Source organism: Pan paniscus, chromosome 19 (genome assembly GCF_029289425.2).
Source record: "Pan paniscus chromosome 19, NHGRI_mPanPan1-v2.0_pri, whole genome shotgun sequence".
NCBI classification, from domain to species: domain Eukaryota; kingdom Metazoa; phylum Chordata; class Mammalia; order Primates; family Hominidae; genus Pan; species Pan paniscus.
The window spans coordinates 100,575,507-100,595,275 of record NC_073268.2 but is presented as its reverse complement, the minus strand read 5'-3'; positions in this window follow the sequence as shown (position 1 = coordinate 100,595,275).

The following is a 19,769-nucleotide window of genomic DNA, read 5'->3' as shown; positions in this document are numbered from 1 at the left end:
TAAGGCTTTGCCAACCATTTCAAGGTGTCTGTACCACTGAAGTCACATGTCTAGGGCCTGCCATCCTTCCAATCTTATCTTGCACAAACAGATTAAATGAAATTGTCCAGACTCTCTCAGAGGGTAGAAAATGAAGTCCAAGTCTCAAGGCCATTGTGGTAAAAGTTATAATGGACACCCAGTTTTTACTCCAGAGGTTTTAGACAATGTGTCAGTTATCCTTATTGGTAGTGGATTTCAAGGAAGGAACAGTTACTGTCTCTTAAAAGAGAACTGGAAGCTACTAAAATAAAAAAGGTCCTTAGTTATTTAACTGGATAATATATATGCATCATTCAGATTCTAATAAAGGGATGATTGGTATATTTGAGGGCTTTACAAATGAGACTTAGGCAAAGTCCTGAAAAACCAATCTAAAAATATTCACAGAATATTCAAAATATTCTGATTGTGAGCCACAGCATGAAATCGTTATACAAAATTATAATCAGCTGTTTCTTTAAGAATCAGTGTTATTCAAGAATCAGTGATTAAACATGTTCTTATTTAATCACAATAGCAAGGCTTGATTTTTTTTTCATACTAGCTACTTTGGTAAAATCTAAAGTGATCCTCTTTTCAATAAATGTATAATAAAATTTGATATCTTGGAAGGGGCAGAGGTTAGAACGGTATTGTTTGAAAATCTGAAAATAGGCTAAACAATTTCTTTCATATTAAAAATTAGTTTTATTGTCCAATTTGCAAAGTGTTCAGAAACTGTGAACATACCTAATACTAAGCAGTTTTATAAATAAAATAGCTTATATGTATTTTTTTCTTTTTTCTTTTGTTTGAGATGGGATCTCACCCTGTCACCCAGGCTGGAGTGCAGTGCCGTGATCTCAGCTCACTGCAACCTCTGCCTCCTGGGTTCAAGCGATTCTCCCATCTCAGCCTCCCCAGTAGCTGGGATTACAGGCATGTGCCACCACACCTGGCTAATTTTTATATTTTTAGTAGATACAGGGTTTCACCATGTTGCCCGGGTTGGTCTCGAACTCCTGACTTCATGATATGTTTTTAGAGTAAAGAGAAATATATATGGTAAAATAATAGTTTCATTTTCATAAATAACGGTATAATAAATAAGCCATATATTATAAACTTCCTCATCTCAGAATTTTTCAACTTTAAAAGTTGGTCATTTCATTTTCAAATTTATTTATAAATTTACATATGGTAAAGTTCCTATTTTCCAGTATTCAGCTCTATGAGTTGTTTTTTACGTTTTAAAAAAAGTTTTTATTTTAACTTCGGGGTACATATGTGGGTTTGTTATATAGGTAAATTCGTGTCATGGGGGTCTGTTATACAGATTATTTGGTCACCCAGAATATAGACCTCCTCTTGGGTGTCTCTAGACACCTCCTCTCCAAGAAGAGGGAGCACGTGGGAAAGTCCCAGCGTCAGTCAGGAGGCAGAGGAAGAGGAGTGAAATGTGGGTAAGAAACTTTCTTCTGGTTTCTAGGAGAAGAAGCAGGGGAGGCAGGGTAAGCAAGCCTAGGACTGGCTAGTTTTAATGATGTCAGCAGGCCCTAGAACACAGAAGCTGCTTCTAGTTGTCTGGAACTTGGTTATTATGGGTTAAATCATGCCTCCCAAAATTCCTATGTTGAAGTGTTAACCCAAAGTACTACTGAAAGTGACTGTATTGGAAATACAGCCTTTATAGAGCTAACTAAGGTAAAATGAGGTAACCAGGGTGGCCCTAATCCAATATGGCTGGTGTACTTAAACTAGAGTTTAGGTCATAGTCAGGTTTAGAATGACCATGTGAAGACACAGGGAGAAAACAGCCATCTATAAGCCAAGAAGAAAGGACACAAAACTCAATCAATCCTGCTGACATTTTGAACTTGGATGTCTGGCCTCAATAATCAAGAAAAAATAAATTTCTATTGTTTGAGTAACACAGTCTGAGGTACTTTGTTATGGCAGCCATAAAAGACTAATATACTAGACCTGCGGTGTGTAGGGCAGGTGCATAGTGGCCCACGTATGTGAAAAGAAGTCTTTTTAGGAAATCTAAATATCATTTTTTTTTTCCAGGACAGAGTCTTTTTTTGTCACCCAGGCTGGAGTGCAGTGGTGCCATCTCAGCTCACTGCAACCTCCACCTCCCAGGTTCAACCCTCTGGAGTAGCTGGGATTACAGTGGCACGCCCTCATGCCAGGCTAATTTTTGTGTTTTTAGTAGAGATGGGGTTTCACCATGTTGGCCAGGCTGGTCTTGAACTCCTGACCTCAAGTGATCTGTCCACCTCAGCCTCCTAAACAATCATTTCTATAAACCAAAAAGACTTACCACAAGACGACTATGTTACAACTTAAGTCCACTAATTTTCTTTAAGTCCACTCATTTCTAAATAAAATATTTCTGTTATAATATGGCAAAAGTACCTGTATGTCTATTAAAATATGATAAATGCATGGCCCAGATTAATTCTTCTTCAATAAAGCCTCATTATATAGTTTGAGGACTTAGCTTCATTTTTCATACTAAAACAAAAACCTAGAAATAATATAACATGCTTAGCACAAATGTAAGTACTGTTAAAAACATCTTCCCTTGATATTTTATTTAAATCTGCTTTTTTATGGAATAGAGCACATGTATCTCACAAGGAAGAAGAAATAACCCAAAATCTCAAATATTTGGCATTTGAATAACTGCACATGTTCTTTGTTCAATCACTTGGTCACTCTATATTTATTAAGTGCTTGTTCTGTTCTAGGGTCCACAAATGAATTAGACAGGGTAGGAACTATGCCTCAAGGCACTTAGAATTTAGTCATGGAGATAAATCAATACACGTGTGTCTGTGTGTGTGTGTCTGTGTGTGTGTGTGTGTGTAGGGGGTGGTAGTGGCAATGTGGAGGGATAGTCTATAAGGGAAAATTCCCTGCACAAGAAACCTCAACTCACAAGAAACTTTTGCTAAGAAACCTAAGCATAAATGGTGGAAGGACATATCAAACACAAAGAAAAGAAAGAAAGAAAGAAAGAAAGAAAGAAAGAAAGAAAGAAAGAAAGAAAGAAAGAAAAGGAAGGAACAAAGAAGGCAGAAGGGAGAAGAAGGAAGAAAAAGGAAAGGAGAGGAAGAAGGCAAGGGAGGTGGAGGAAGTAGGGAGGAGAAATGTAGGAGGAGGACAGAGGGGAGAGGAATGGGGAGAAAAGAGGGAAGAGAAGGTGGGGAGGATAGGGAGAGGATGAAGGAGAGGAAAAATGAGAAGAAGAAGAAAAAGAAAAGTCATGGAATGAGGTTTTCGGGCAGAGGAAAAGAGGTTTGCATAATACCCAAGAATTAGAGGACACTGTGTTGCTGAACTCACAAGTAATTTGTTTTGACCAGAGTACGGGATTTTTGGGGGAAATGTGAAGGAGGACATTAGACTACTGAAAAAGAGCAGTATAGTGAGGAGCTAATATCATGATAAAATATTTGAATTCTGTCCTGGAGGCAGTAAGACTTATTGATGGATCTATGAGAAGTGGATACCTGGCCATAGGTGTCTGTTACAAAGTATAATCTGTTGGAAGTAGATTGTTGAGTAGAATACATTAAAATTGGAAGAAAAAAATATCCCATAGGGGAAAAAATGTGGGATGGAACTAAGTCAGTGTTGGATAAATAGTAGTAATAAAGAAGAGGGGAAAATTTAGAAATAAGGTAGGACATTCCCTCCATAATATTTTTAAGCCAAATTGATATAAAGGTGAAAAAAAGAGAAGAATATGTAAAAATTACTCTTAACTTTTTGAGTGAGAAAAATCAACTGCCAATGACTAAAACAGGGAATGAATGAGAGGGAAAAGATTTTGAAAGAAAGTTGGAGTTTACTTCTAAACATTGTTGATTTCCAGTTTCTGTAGCAAATATATTTGATTATTCCACTAATAAATCTGTTCTCATTCCTTACCTCTATTCCAAAGGCTAAAAGCTAAATATTCAGTTTTGTTAGCCTGCCTAGCAAAAAAAGTTACCCAGATAAAATAGTCAAGCCAATGATTCGGCCTAAAATATTGCCCCATCTTATTTCTACCATCTTCCTGCACAAAATAAACATGGAAATATCTACACCGCTATCTGTATAAACGTGGAAATATCTACAAGGCTGTCTCTATAATCGTGGAAATATATAGACCGCTATCTCTATAAACGTGGAAATATCTACACCACAGTCTCTATAAACTTGGCAATATCTACACCGCTATCAGTATAAACGTGGAAATATCTACACCGCTGCCTCTATAAACGTGGAAATATCGACACCGCTATCCATATAAACTTGGAAATATGTACACCGCTGTCTCTATAAACGTGGAAATATCTACACCGCAATCTGTATAAACATGAAAATATCTACACCGCTGTCTCTATAAACGTGGAAATATCTACACTGCTATGTGTATAAATGTGGAAATATCTACATCGCTATCTGCATAAACATGGAAACAGCTACACCGCTATCTGTATAAACGTGGAAATATCTACACCGCTATCTGTATAAACATGGAAATATCTACACCGCTACTCTATAAACGTGGCAATATCTACACCGCTATATCTATAAACATGGAAATAACTACACTGCTATCTGTATAAATGTGGAAATATCTACACCGCTATCTGTGTAAACATGGAAATATCTACACCGCTATCTCTATAAACATGGAAATATCTACACCGTTATCTGTATAAACATGGAAATATCTACACCGCTATCTGTATAAACATGGAAATATCTACACAGCTATCTGTATAAACGTGGAAATATCTACACCACTATCTGTATACAAATGGAAATATCTACACCACTATCTCTATAAACGTGGAAATATCTACACCGCTATCTCTATAAACATGAAAATATCTACACGGCTATCTGAATAAACATGGAAATATCTACACCGCTATCTGTATAAATACGGAAATATCTACACCGCTATCTGAATAAACATGGAAATATCTTCACCGCTATCTGTATTAACATGGATATATCTACACTGCTATCTGTATAAACATGGAAATATCTACACCGCTATCTGTATAAACATGGAAATATCTACACCGCTACCTGTATAAAAATGGAAACATCTACACCGCTATTTGTATAAACATGGACATATCTACACCACTATCTCTATAAACATGGAAAAATCTACACCATTGTCTGTATAAACGTGGAAATATCTACACCGCCATTTCTATAAACATGGAAATATCTTCACTGCTATCTGTATAAATATGGAAATATCTACACATCCATCTGTATAAACATGGAAATAGCTTCACCGCCATCTGTAAAAACATGGAAATATCTACACCGTCATCTGTATAAACACGGAAATATGTACACCACTATCTGTATAAACATGGAAATATCTTCTCTGCCATCTGCATAAAAATGGAAATATCTACACCGCTATCTGTATAAACATGGAAATAACTACACCGCTATCTCTATAAACATGGAAATATCTACACCACTCCCTGTATAAACATGGAAACACCTACACCGCTATCTGTATAAACATGGACATATCTACAACATTATCTCTATAAACATAGAAATACCTACACCGCTACCTGTATAAACATGGAAACACCTACATGGATATCTGTATAAACATGGACATATCTACACAGGTATCTCTGTAAACATGGAAAAATCTACACCGCTGTCTGTATAAACGTGGAAATATCTACACCACCATTGCTATAAACAAGGAAACATCTACACCGCTGTCTGTATAAACGTGGAAATATCTACACCACCATTTGTATAAACATGGGAATATCTACACCGCCATCTGTATAAACATGGAAATATCTTCAACGCTATCTCTATAAACATGGAAATACCTACACCGCTATCTCTATAAACATTGAAATACCTACACTGCTATCTGTATAAACATGGAAATATCTTCACCAGTATCTCTATAAACATGGAAATATCTACACCACTATCTCTATTAACATGGAAATATCTTCACTGCTATCTGTATAAATATGGAAATATCTACACCACCATTTGCATAAACATGGAAATATCTACACAGATCTCTGAATAAACATGGAAATATCTGCACCACTATCTTCATAAACATGGAAATATCCACAGCGCCATCTGAATAAAAATGGAAGTGACTACACTGCTATCTCTATAACCATGGAAATACCTACACCGCTGTCTCTAGAAACATGGAAATACCTACACCGGTATCTGTATAAACATGGAAATATCTACACTGCTATCTCTACAAACATGGAAATATCTACACTGCTACATGTATTTACATGGAAATATCTGCACCGCTATCTTTATAAGCATAGAAATATCTACACCGCTATTTGTATAAACATGGAAATATCTTCATCTCTATCTGTATAAACATGTAAATAACTACACCGCTATCTCTATCAACATGGAAATATCTACATCACTCCCTGTATAAACATGGATATATCTACAACGCTATCACTATAAAAAAGGAAACATCTACACCGCTGTCTGAATAAATGTGGAAATATCTACACCGCCATCTCTATAAACATGGAAATATCTACGCTGCTATCTGTATAAATTTGGAAACATCTACACATCCATCTGTATAAACAAGTAAATATCTACACCACCATCTGTATAAACATGGAAATATCTACACCGCCATCTGTATAAACATGGAAATTTCTACACCACCATCTCTATATACATGCAAATATCTGCACCGCCATCTGTATAAACATGGAAATATCTGCACCGCTATCTGTATAAACATGGAAATATCTACACCGCGATCTGTATAAACATGGAAATATCTACACCGTTATCTCTAGAAACATAGAAATACCAACACTGCTATCTGTATAAACATGGAAATATCTACACCGCTATCTCTAAACATGGAAATATCTACACCGCTATCTCTATAAACATGAAAATATCTACACAGCTATCCCTATAAACATGGAAATACCTACACCTCCATCTCTATAAACATGGAAATATCTACGCAGCTATCTCTCTAAACATGGAAATATCTACACCGCCATCTGTATAAACATGGAAATATCTACACCAATATCTCTATAAACATGGAAATATCTACACCGCTATCTCTATAAAGATGGAAATACCTACACCGCTATCTGTATAAACATGGAAATGTCTACACCGCTATATGTATAAACATGGAAATATCTACACCGCTACCTGTATGAACATGGAAATATCTACACCGCTATCTGTATAAACATGGAAATATCTACAACGCTACCTGTATAAACAAGGAAACAACTACACAGCTATCTGTAGAAACATGGACATATCTACACCGCTCTCTCTATAAACATGGAAACATCTACACCACTGTCTGTATAAACGTATAAATATCTACACCGCCATCTCTATAATCATGGAAATATCTACGCTGCTATCTGCATAAATATGGAAATATCTACACATTCATCTCTATAAACATGGAAATATCTACACCGCCATCTGTATAAACATGGAAATATCGACATCGTCATCTGTATAAACCTGGAAATATCTACAACGCCATCTGTATAAACCTGGAAATATCTACACCGCCATCTCTATAAAAATGGAAATATCTACAACACTGTCTTTATAAACACGGAAATATCCACACCGCCATCTGTATAAACACGGAAATATCGACACCGCTATCTCTATAAACATGGAAATATCTACACCGCTCTCTCTATAAACATGGAAATACCTAAAACGTTATCTGTATAAACATGGAAATATCTACACCGCTATCTCTATAAACATTGAAATACCTACACCGCTATCTGTATAAACATGGAAATATCTACACCGCTATCTCTATAAACCTGGAAATATCTTCACCGCTATCTGTATAAATATGGAAATATCCACACCGCTACATGTATAAACATGGAAATATCTACACCGCTATCTCTAAAAACATGGAAATATCTACATGGCTATCTGTATAAACATTGAAATATCTACACCGCCATCTGTATAAACATGGAAATATCTACACCAATATCTCTATAAACATGGAAATATCTACACCGCTATCTCTATAAAGATGGAAATAACTACACCGCTCTCTGTATAAACATGGAAATGTCTACACCGCTATATGTATAAACATGGAAATATCTACACCGCTACCTGTATAAACAAGGAAACAACTACACAGCTATCTGTAGAAACATGGACATATCTACACCGATCTCTCTACAAACATGGAAACATCTACACCACTGTCTGTATAAACGTATAAATATCTACACCGCCATCTCTATAATCATGGAAATATCTACGCTGCTATCTGCATAAATATGGAAATATCTACACATTCATCTGTATAAACATGGAAATATCTACATCGTTATCTGTATAAACATGGAAATATCTACATCGTTATCTGTATAAACATGGAATTATGTACACGGCCATCATTATAAACATGCAAATATCTACACCAAAATCTGTATAAACATGGTAATATCTTCACTTCCATATGAATAAACATGGAAATATCTACACCTCTATCTCTGTAAAAATGGAAATATCTACCCCGCCATCTGTATAAACATGGAAATATCTACACGGCCATTTGTATCAACATGGAAATATCTACACCAACACCCGAATAAACGTGGAAATATCTACACCACTAACTCTATAAACATGGAAATATCTACACTGCCATCTGTGTAAACAAGAAAATATCTACAATGCCATCTCTATGAACTTGGAAATATCTACTCCGCTATCTCCGTAAAAATGGAAATAACTACACCGCCATCTGTATAAACATAGAAATATCTACACAGTCATCTGTATAAACATGGAAATATCTACACCACTATATTTATAAACATGGAAATACCCACACCGCCATCTGTATAAACATGGAAATATATACACCACTAACTCCATAAACATGGAAATATCTATACTGCTATGTCTATAAACATGAAAACATCTACACTGCTATCTGTATGAATATGGAAATATCTACACCGCTATCTCTATAAACATGGAAATTCCTACACCGCTATCTATATAAACATGGAAATATCTACAAAGCTATCTGTATAAACATGGAAATACCTACACCGCCATCTGTATAAACCTGGAAATATCTACAACGCCATCTGTATAAACCTGGAAATATCTACACCGCTATCTGTATAAACATGGAAATATCTACACCACCATCTGAATAAACATGGAAATATCTACACCAACATCTGTATGACCATGAAAATATCTACACCGCTATATGTATAAGCCTGGAATTATCTACACCGCTATCTGTAAAAACATGGAAACCCCTACATCGGTATCTCAATAAACATGGAAATATCAACACCGCGGTCTGTATAAACATGGAAATATCTACAGCGCTATCTATATAAACGTGGAAATAACTACACCGCTATCTGTAAACGTGGAAATATCTCAACCGCTATCGGCATATACCTGGAAATATCTTCACCGATATCTGTAAACATGGAAATATCTACATCACTATCTCTATGAACATGGAAATATCTACACCGCTATCTGTATAAACATGGAAATATCTACACCACTATCTGTGTAAACATGGAAATATCCACACCACTATCTGTATAAACATGGAAATATCTACATTGCTATCTGTATAAACATCTAAATATCTACAATGCTATACCTGAAAACATGGAAATATCTACACCACTATCTGTATAAACATGGAGATATGTACACCGCCATGTGTATAATCATGGAAATATCTACACCGCCATCTGTACAAACTTGAAAATATTTAAAATGCCATCTGTATAAACATGAAATATCTACACTGCCATCTCTATAAACATGGAAATATCTACATCACTGTCTTTATAAACATGGAAAAATCCACAACGCCATCTGTATGAACATGGAAATATCTACACAGCCATCTGTATAAACAAGGAAATATCTACACCATCATTTGTATAAACCTTTAAATATCTACACGGCCATCTTTATAAACATGTAAATATCTACACTGCAATCTGTATAAACATGGAAATATCTACACCAATATCTGTAAACATGGAAATATCTACAACGCCATCTGTTTGAACATGGAAATACCTACATCACCATCTGTACAATCATGGAAATACCTACACCGCCCTCTGTAGAAACATGGAAATATCTACACAAATATCTATATAAACATGGAAATTCCTACACCGCTATCTGTATAAACATGGAAATATCTACACCGCTATCTCTATAAACTTGGAAATATCTACACAGCTATCTGTGCAAACATGGAAATATCTACACCGATATCTGTATAAACATGGAAATATCTACACCGCTATCTTTATAAACATGGAAATACCTACACAGGTATCTCAATAAACATGGAAATATCTACACCGCTATCTCTATAAACGTAGAAATATCTCTACTGCTATCTGTATAAACCTGGAAATGCCTTCACCGCTATTTGTATAAACATGGAAATATCTACACCTCTATCTCTATAAACATGGAAATATCTGCACCACTATCTGTATAAACATGGAAATACCCACACCGGTATCTGTATAAACATGGAAATATCTACACCGCTATCTCTATAAACATGGAAATATCTACACTGCCAACTGTATAAACTTGGAAATTTCTACACTGCCTCCTGAATAAACATGGAAATATCTTCACCACTATCTCTATAAACATGGAAATATCTACAACGCCATCTGTAAAAACAAGGAAATACATACACCGCCATCTCTGTAAACATGGAAATATCTACACCGCTACCTGTATAAACATGGAAACATCTGTAACGCTATCAGTATAAACATGGACATATCTACACCACTATCTCTATAAACATGGAAAAATCTACACCGCAGTGTGTATAAACGTGGAAATATCCACACTGCCATCTCTATAAACATGGAAATATCTACACTGCTATCTGTATAAACATGGTAATATCTACACAACCATCTGCATACACATGGAAATATCTACACCACTGTCTGTATAAACATGGAAATATCTACACCGCCATCCGTATAAACGTGGAAATATCAACACAGCTCTCTGTATAAACATGGAAATATCAACACTGCTATCTCTGAAACATGGAAATATCTACACTGCAATCTCTGAAAACATGGAAATATCTACACGGCTGTATCTGTAAAAACGGAAATATCTAGAACGCCATCCGAATAAACGCAGAAATAACCTCACAGCCATCTGTATAAATATGGAAATATCTACACCACTATCTTTATAAACATGGAAATGTCCACACCGCCATCTGTATAAACATGGAAATACCTACAGCGCTATCTGCATGAACATGGAAATATCTACACTGCTGTCTCTATAATCGTGGAAATATCTACACCGCTATCTCCATAAACGTGGAAATATCTACACGGCTGTCTCTATAAACTTGCAAATATCTACACCGCTATCAGTATAAACGTGGAAATATCTAAACCGCTGCCTCTATAAACGTGGAAATATCTTCACCACTATCTCTATTAACGTGGAAATATCTACATCACTGTCTCTATAAAAGTGGAAATATCCACACCGCTGTCAGTAGAAATGTGCAAATATCTACACCACTGTCCCTATAAACGTGGAAATATCTACACCGCTATCTGTATAAACTTGGAAAAATATACACTGCTGTCTCTTTAAACGTGGAAATATCTGCACCGCAATCTGTATAAACATGGAAATATCTACACCACTGTCTCTATAAACGTGGAAATATCTACACTGCTATGTGTATAAATGTGGAAATATCTACATCGCTATCTGTATAAACGTGGAAATATCTACACCACTATCTGTACAAACATGGAAATATCTACACTGCTATCTCTATAAACATGGCAATGTCTACACCGCTAACTCTATAAACATGGAAATACCTACACCGATATCTGTATAAATGTGGAAATATCTACACCGCAACCTCTATAAACGTGGAAATATCTACACCGCTGTCTCTATAAACGTGGAAATATCTACACCGCTATCTGTATAAACATGGAAATATCTACATTGCTATTTCTATAAACGTGGCAATATCTACACCGCTATCTCTATAAATATGGAAATATCTACACCGCTATCTGTATAAATGTGTAAATATCTACACCGCAACCTCTATAAACGTGGTAATATCTACACCGCTATCTGTATAAACGTGGAAATATCTACACCGCTGCATTTATAAATGTGTAAACATCTACACTGCTATCTCTATAAAAGTGGAAATATCTACACCGCTATCTGTATAAACGTGGAAATATCTACACCGATATCTCTATAAATGTGGAAATATCTACACCGCTATCTGTGTAAACATGGAAATATCTACACTGCTATCTGTGTAAACATGGAAATATCTACACCATTATCTCTATAAACATGGAAATATCTACACCGCTATCTGTATAGACATGGAAATATCTACACCGCTATCTGTATAAACATGGAAATATCTACACCGCTATCTGTATAGACATGGAAATATCTACACCGCTATCTGTATAGACATGGAAATATCTACACCACTATCTGTATAAACATGGAAATATCTACACCGCTATGTCTATAAATGTGGAAATATCTACACCACTATCTGTATACACATAGAAATATCTGCACCGCTATCTCTATAAACGTGGAAATATGAACACCGCTATCTCTATAAACATGAAAATATCTACAACGCTATCTGTATAAACCCGGAAATATCTACACCGCTATCTGTATAAACATGGAAATAACTACACCGCTATGTGTATAAACAAGGAAATATCTACACCGCCATCTCTATAAACCTGGAAATATCTACACCGTTATCTCTATAAACATGGAAGTATCAACACCGTCATCTCTTTAAACATGGAATTATCAACACCGCTGTCTGTATAAACATGGAAATATCTACACCATTATCAGTATAAACATGGAAATACCTACAGCGCTATCTGTATGAACATGGAAATATCTACACTGCTGTCTCTATAATCGTGGAAATATCTACACTGCTGTCTCCATAAACGTGGAAATATCTACACGGCTGTCTCTATAAACTTGCAAATATCTACACCACTATCAGTATAAACATGGAAATATCTAAACCGCTGCCTCTATAAACATGGAAATATCTACACCGCTATCTCTATTAACGTGGAAATATCTACATCACTGTCTCTATAAAAGTGGAAATATCCACACCGCTGTCAGTATACATGTGCAAATATCTACACCACTGTCCCTATGAACGTGGAAATATCTACACCGCTATCTGTATAAACTTGGAAATATGTACACTGCTGTCTCTATAAACGTGGAAATATCTGCACCGCAATCTGTATAAACATGGAAATATCTACACCGCTGTCTCTATAAACATGGAAATATCAACACTGCTATGTGTATAAATGTGGAAATATCTACATCGCTATCTGCATAAACATGGAAATAGCTACACCGCTGTCTGAATAAACGTGGAAATATCTACACCACTATCTGCATAAACATGGAAATAGCTACACTGCTATCTGTATAAACGTGGAAATATCTACACCACTATCTGTACAAACATGGAAATATCTACACCGCTATGTCTATAAACGTGGCAATATCTACACCGCTAACTCTATAAACATGGAAATACCTACACCGCTATCTGTATAAATGTGGAAATATCTACACTGCAACCTCTATAAACGTGGAAATATCTACACCGCTGTCTCTATGAACGTGGAAATATCTACACCGCTATCTGTATAAACATGGAAATATCTACATCGCTATTTCTATAAACGTGGCAATATCTACACCGCTATCTCTATAAACATGGAAATATCTACACCGCTATCTTTATAAATGTGGAAATATCTACACCGCAACCTCTATAAACGTGGTAATATCTACACCGCTATCTGTATAAACATGGAAATATCTACACCGCTGCATTTATAAATGTGTAAACATCTAAACCGCTATCTCTATAAAAGTGGAAATATCTACACCGCTATCTGTATAAACGTGGAAATATCTACACCGCTATCTGTATAAATGTGGAAATATCTACTCCGCTAACTGTGTAAACATGGAAATATCTACACCGCTATCTCTATAAACATGGAAATATCTACACCGCTATCTGTATAGACATGGAAATATCTACACCGCTATCTGTATAAACATGGAAATATCTACACCGCTATCTGTATAGACATGGAAATATCTACACCGCTATCTGTATAAACATGGAAATATCTACAACACTATCTGTATAAACATGGAAATATCTACACCGCTATGTCTATAAATGTGGAAATATCTACACCACTATCTGTATACACATAGAAATATCTGCACCGCTATCTCTATAAACGTGGAAATATGAACACCGCTATCTCTATAAACATGAATATATCTACAACGCTATCTGTATAAACCCGGAAATATCTACACCGCTATCTGTATAAACATGGAAATAACTACACCGCTATGTGTATAAACAAGGAAATATCTACACCGCCATCTCTATAAACATGGAAATATCTACACCGTTATCTCTATAAACATGGAAGTGTCTACACCGTCATCTCTATAAACATGGAATTATCAACACCGCTGTCTCTATAAAGATGGAAATATCTACACCACTATCTCTATAAACATGGAAATACCTACACCGCTATCTGTGTAAACATGGAAATATCTACACCACTCTTTCCACCAACATGGAAATATCTTCACCGCTATCTGGGTAAACATGGAAATATCTACACCGCTGTCTGTATAAACATGGAAATATCTACACCATTATCACTATAAACATGGAAATACCTACAGCGCTATCTGTATGAACATGGAAATATCTACACTGCTGTCTCTATAATCGTGGAAATATCTACACCGCTATCTCCATAAACGTGGAAATATCTACACGGCTGTCTCTATAAACTTGCAAATATCTACACCACTATCAGTATAAACATGGAAATATCTAAACCGCTGCCTCTATAAACATGGAAATATCTACACCGCTATCTCTATTAACGTGGAAATATCTACATCACTGTCTCTATAAAAGTGGAAATATCCACACCGCTGTCAGTATACATGTGCAAATATCTACACCACTGTCCCTATAAACGTGGAAATATCTACACCGCTATCTGTATAAACTTGGAAATATGTACACTGCTGTCTCTATAAACGTGGAAATATCTGCACCGCAATCTGTATAAACATGGAAACATCTACACCGCTGTCTCTATAAACATGGAAATATCAACACTGCTATGTGTATAAATGTGGAAATATCTACATCGCTATCTGCATAAACATGGAAATAGCTACACCGCTGTCTGAATAAACGTGGAAATATCTACACCACTATCTGCATAAACATGGAAATAGCTACACTGCTATCTGTATAAACATGGAAATATCTACACCACTATCTGTACAAACATGGAAATATCTACACCGCTATGTCTATAAACCTGGCAATATCTACACCGATAACTCTATAACCATGGAAATATCTACACCGCTATCTGTATAAACATGGAAACATCTACAATGCTATCTGTGTAAACATGGAAATATCTACACAGCTATCTGTGTAAACTTGAAAATATCTACATATCTATCTGTGTAAACATGGAAATACCTACACCGCAATCTGTGCAAAGATGAAAATATCTACACCGCTATCTCTGTAAACATGGAAATATCTACACCACCATCTCTATACATGGAAATATCTACACCGCCATCTGCATAAACATGGAAATATCTACACTGCCATCTGTATAAACATGGAAATAACTACACTGCCATCTGTATAAACATAGAAATATCTACACTGCCATCTGTAGAAAGAGGGAAATATCAAAACCGTGATCTGTATAAACATGGAAATTTACACACCGCTACCATTATAAACTTGGAAATATCTGCACCACTATCTGTATAAACATGCAAATATGTACAACATGATCTGTATAAACATGGAAATATCTACACCACTGTCTGCATAAACAAGGAAATATCTACACCGCTATCGTTATAAACATGGAAATATCAACACTTCTATCTCTATAAACATGGAAATGTCTTCACCGCTATCTGTATACACATGGAGATATCTAAACCGCTATCTGTGTAAACATGGAAATATCTACACAGCTATCTGTGTAAACTTGGAAATATCTACACAGGTATCTGTGTAAAGATGGAAATACCTACACCTCAATCTGTGCAAAGATGGAAATATCTACACCGCTATCTCTGTAAACATGGAAATATCTATAGCGCTATCTGTATATACATGGAAATATTTACACCGCTATCTCTATAAACATGGAAATATCTACACCGCCATCTCTATAAACATGAAAATATCTACACCGCCATCTGTATAAATATGGAAATATGTACACTGCTATCTGTATAAACATGGAAATACCTACACCGCTATCTCTATAAACATGGAAATAGCTACAGTGCTATCTGTATAAACATGGAAATATCTACACCGCTATCTCTATAAACATGGAAATATCTACACCGCCATCTGTATAAACATGGAAATATCTACACAGTCATCTGTATAAACATAGAAATATCTACACCACCATGTCTATATTCTTGGAAATATCTACACTGCCATCTGTATAAACATAGAAATATCTACTCCGCCATCTGTATAAACATGCAAATATCTACTCAGTCATCTGTATAAATATGAAAATATCTACACAGTCATCTGTATAAACATGGAAATATCTATAAAACCATCTCTATAAACATGGAAATACCTACTTTGCCTTTTGTATACACATGGAAATATCTACACAGCCATCTGTATAAACATGGAAATATCTACACCGCTATCTCTATAAACATGGAAATACCTACACTGCTATCTCTACAAACATGGAAATATCTACACCGCAATCTCTATAAACGTGGAAATATCTACACCGGCAGCACTATAAACACGAAAATATGTACACCACTATCTTTACAAACATGGATATATCTACACTGCCATCTGTATAAAGATGGAAAGAACTACACTGCGAGCTGTATAAACATTGAAATATCTACAAGGATGTCTGAATAAACATAGAAATACCAACACTACTATCTGTATAAACATGGAATTATCTACAACGCTATCTGTGCAAACATGGAAATATATACAACGCTATCTGTTTAAACATGGAAATATCTCCACAGCTTTCTATGTAAACTTGGAAATATCCACATAGCTATCTGTGTAAAGATGGAAATACCTACACGGTAATCAGTGCATATATTAAAACATCTAAACCGCTATCTCTGTAAACATGGAAATCTCTAAACCGCCACCTGTATAAACATGGAAATATCTACAACGCCACCTGTATAAACACGGAAATATCCACACCGCTATCTGTATAAATATGGAAATATCTACACCGCTATCTCTATAATCATGGAAATATCTACCCCTCTATCTTTATAAACATGGAAATAACTACACCGTTATCTCTATAAACATGGAAATAACTACACCACCATCTGTGTAAACATGGAAATATCTAGACAGTCATCTGTATAATCACGGAAATATCTACACCACCATCTCTATAAACATGGAAATATCTACACTGCCATCTGCATACACATGGAAATATCTACACAGCCATCTGTATAAACATGGAAATATCTACACCGCTATCTGTATAAACATGGAAATGCCTACACTGCTCTCTATAAACATGCAAATATCAACACTGCAATCTCTGTAAACATGGAAATATCTACACCGCCATCACTATAAACTGGAAAATATCTACACCGCCATCTCCAGAGAGATGGAATTATCTACACAGCCATCTGCATAAACATGGAAATATCTACACCGCCATCTGCATGAACATCGAAATATCTACTCTGCAATCTCTATAAACATGGAAATATCTGCACAGCTCTCTGTATAAACAGTGAAATATCTGCAACGCTATCTGTCAAAACACGGAAATATCTACACCGCTATCTGTATAAACGTGGAAATATCTACACCGCTATCTGTATAAACGTGGAAATATCTCCACCGCTATCTGTATAAATGTGGAAATATCTTCAACGCTATCTGTATAAACGTGGAAATATCTCCACCGCTATCTGTATAAACATGGAAATATGTACACCGCTATCTGTATAAACATTTAAATATCTGCACCGCTATCGATAAAAACAGGGAAATATCTACACCGCCAGCTGTATAAACATGGAAATATCTACACCGCCATGTGTAGAAACATGGAAATATCTACACCGCTTTCTGTATAAATATGGAAAAGTCTACACCACTATCTCTATAAACATGGAAATATGTACACCACTATCTTTATAAACATGGAAATATCTACACTGTTATCTCTACCAACATGGAAATATCTACACCGCCATCTGCATAAACATGCAAATATCTACACAGTCCTGTCTGTAAACATGGAAATATCTACACCACCATCTCTATAAACATGGAAACATCTACACTGCCATCTGTATACAAATGGAAATATCTACAAAGCCATCTGTGGAAACATGGAAATATCTACACCGCTATCTCTATAGAAATGGAAATACCTACACCGCTATCTCTATAAACATGGAAATATCTATACTGCAATCTCTATAAAGATGGAAATATCTACACCACCATCTTTATAAATATGAAAATAACTACACCGCCATCTCCCGAAACATGGAACTATCTACACAGCCATCTGTATAAACATGGAAATACCTTCAACAATATCTGTATAAACATGGAAATATCTAGACTGCCATCTGTATTAAGATGGAAATATCAACACCGCGAGAGGTATAAACATGGAATTACCTACACCGCCATCTCTATAAACATGGAAATATCTACACCGCCATTCTTTAAACTTGAAAATATCTACACCGCCATGTGCATAAACACGGAAATATCTACACCGCCATCTGCATGAACATGGAAATATCTACACCGCCATCTGTATAAACATGGAAATATCTGCAACACGGTCTGTGTATACATGGAAATATCAACACTGCTCTCTGTGTAAACATGGAAATATCTACACCGCTATCTGTATAAAGATGGAAATGTCTACACCGCTATGTGTAAAACGTGAAATATCTACACCGCTATCTGTATAAACATGGAAATATCTACACCACTATCATTATAAACATGGAAATAACTACACCGCCATCTGTATAAAGATGGAAATATGTACAAGCCGAGCTGTATAAACATGGAAATATCTACATCAGTATGTGTATAAACATGGAAATAAAAACACCTCTATCTGTATAAACATGCAAATACCTAGACCGCTATCTGTATAAACACGGAAATATCTACACCACTATCTCTATAAACATGGAAATACCTACACCGCCATCTCTATAAACATGGAAATATCTACACCGCTATCTGTATAAACATGGAAATTTGTTCACTGCTATCTGTATAAACATGGAAATATCTACACCGCTATCTGTATAAATATGGAAATATCTACACCGCTATCTCTGTAAACATGGAAATGTCTAAATTTCTATCTGTATAAACATGTAAATATCTACACCGCTATCTCTATAAA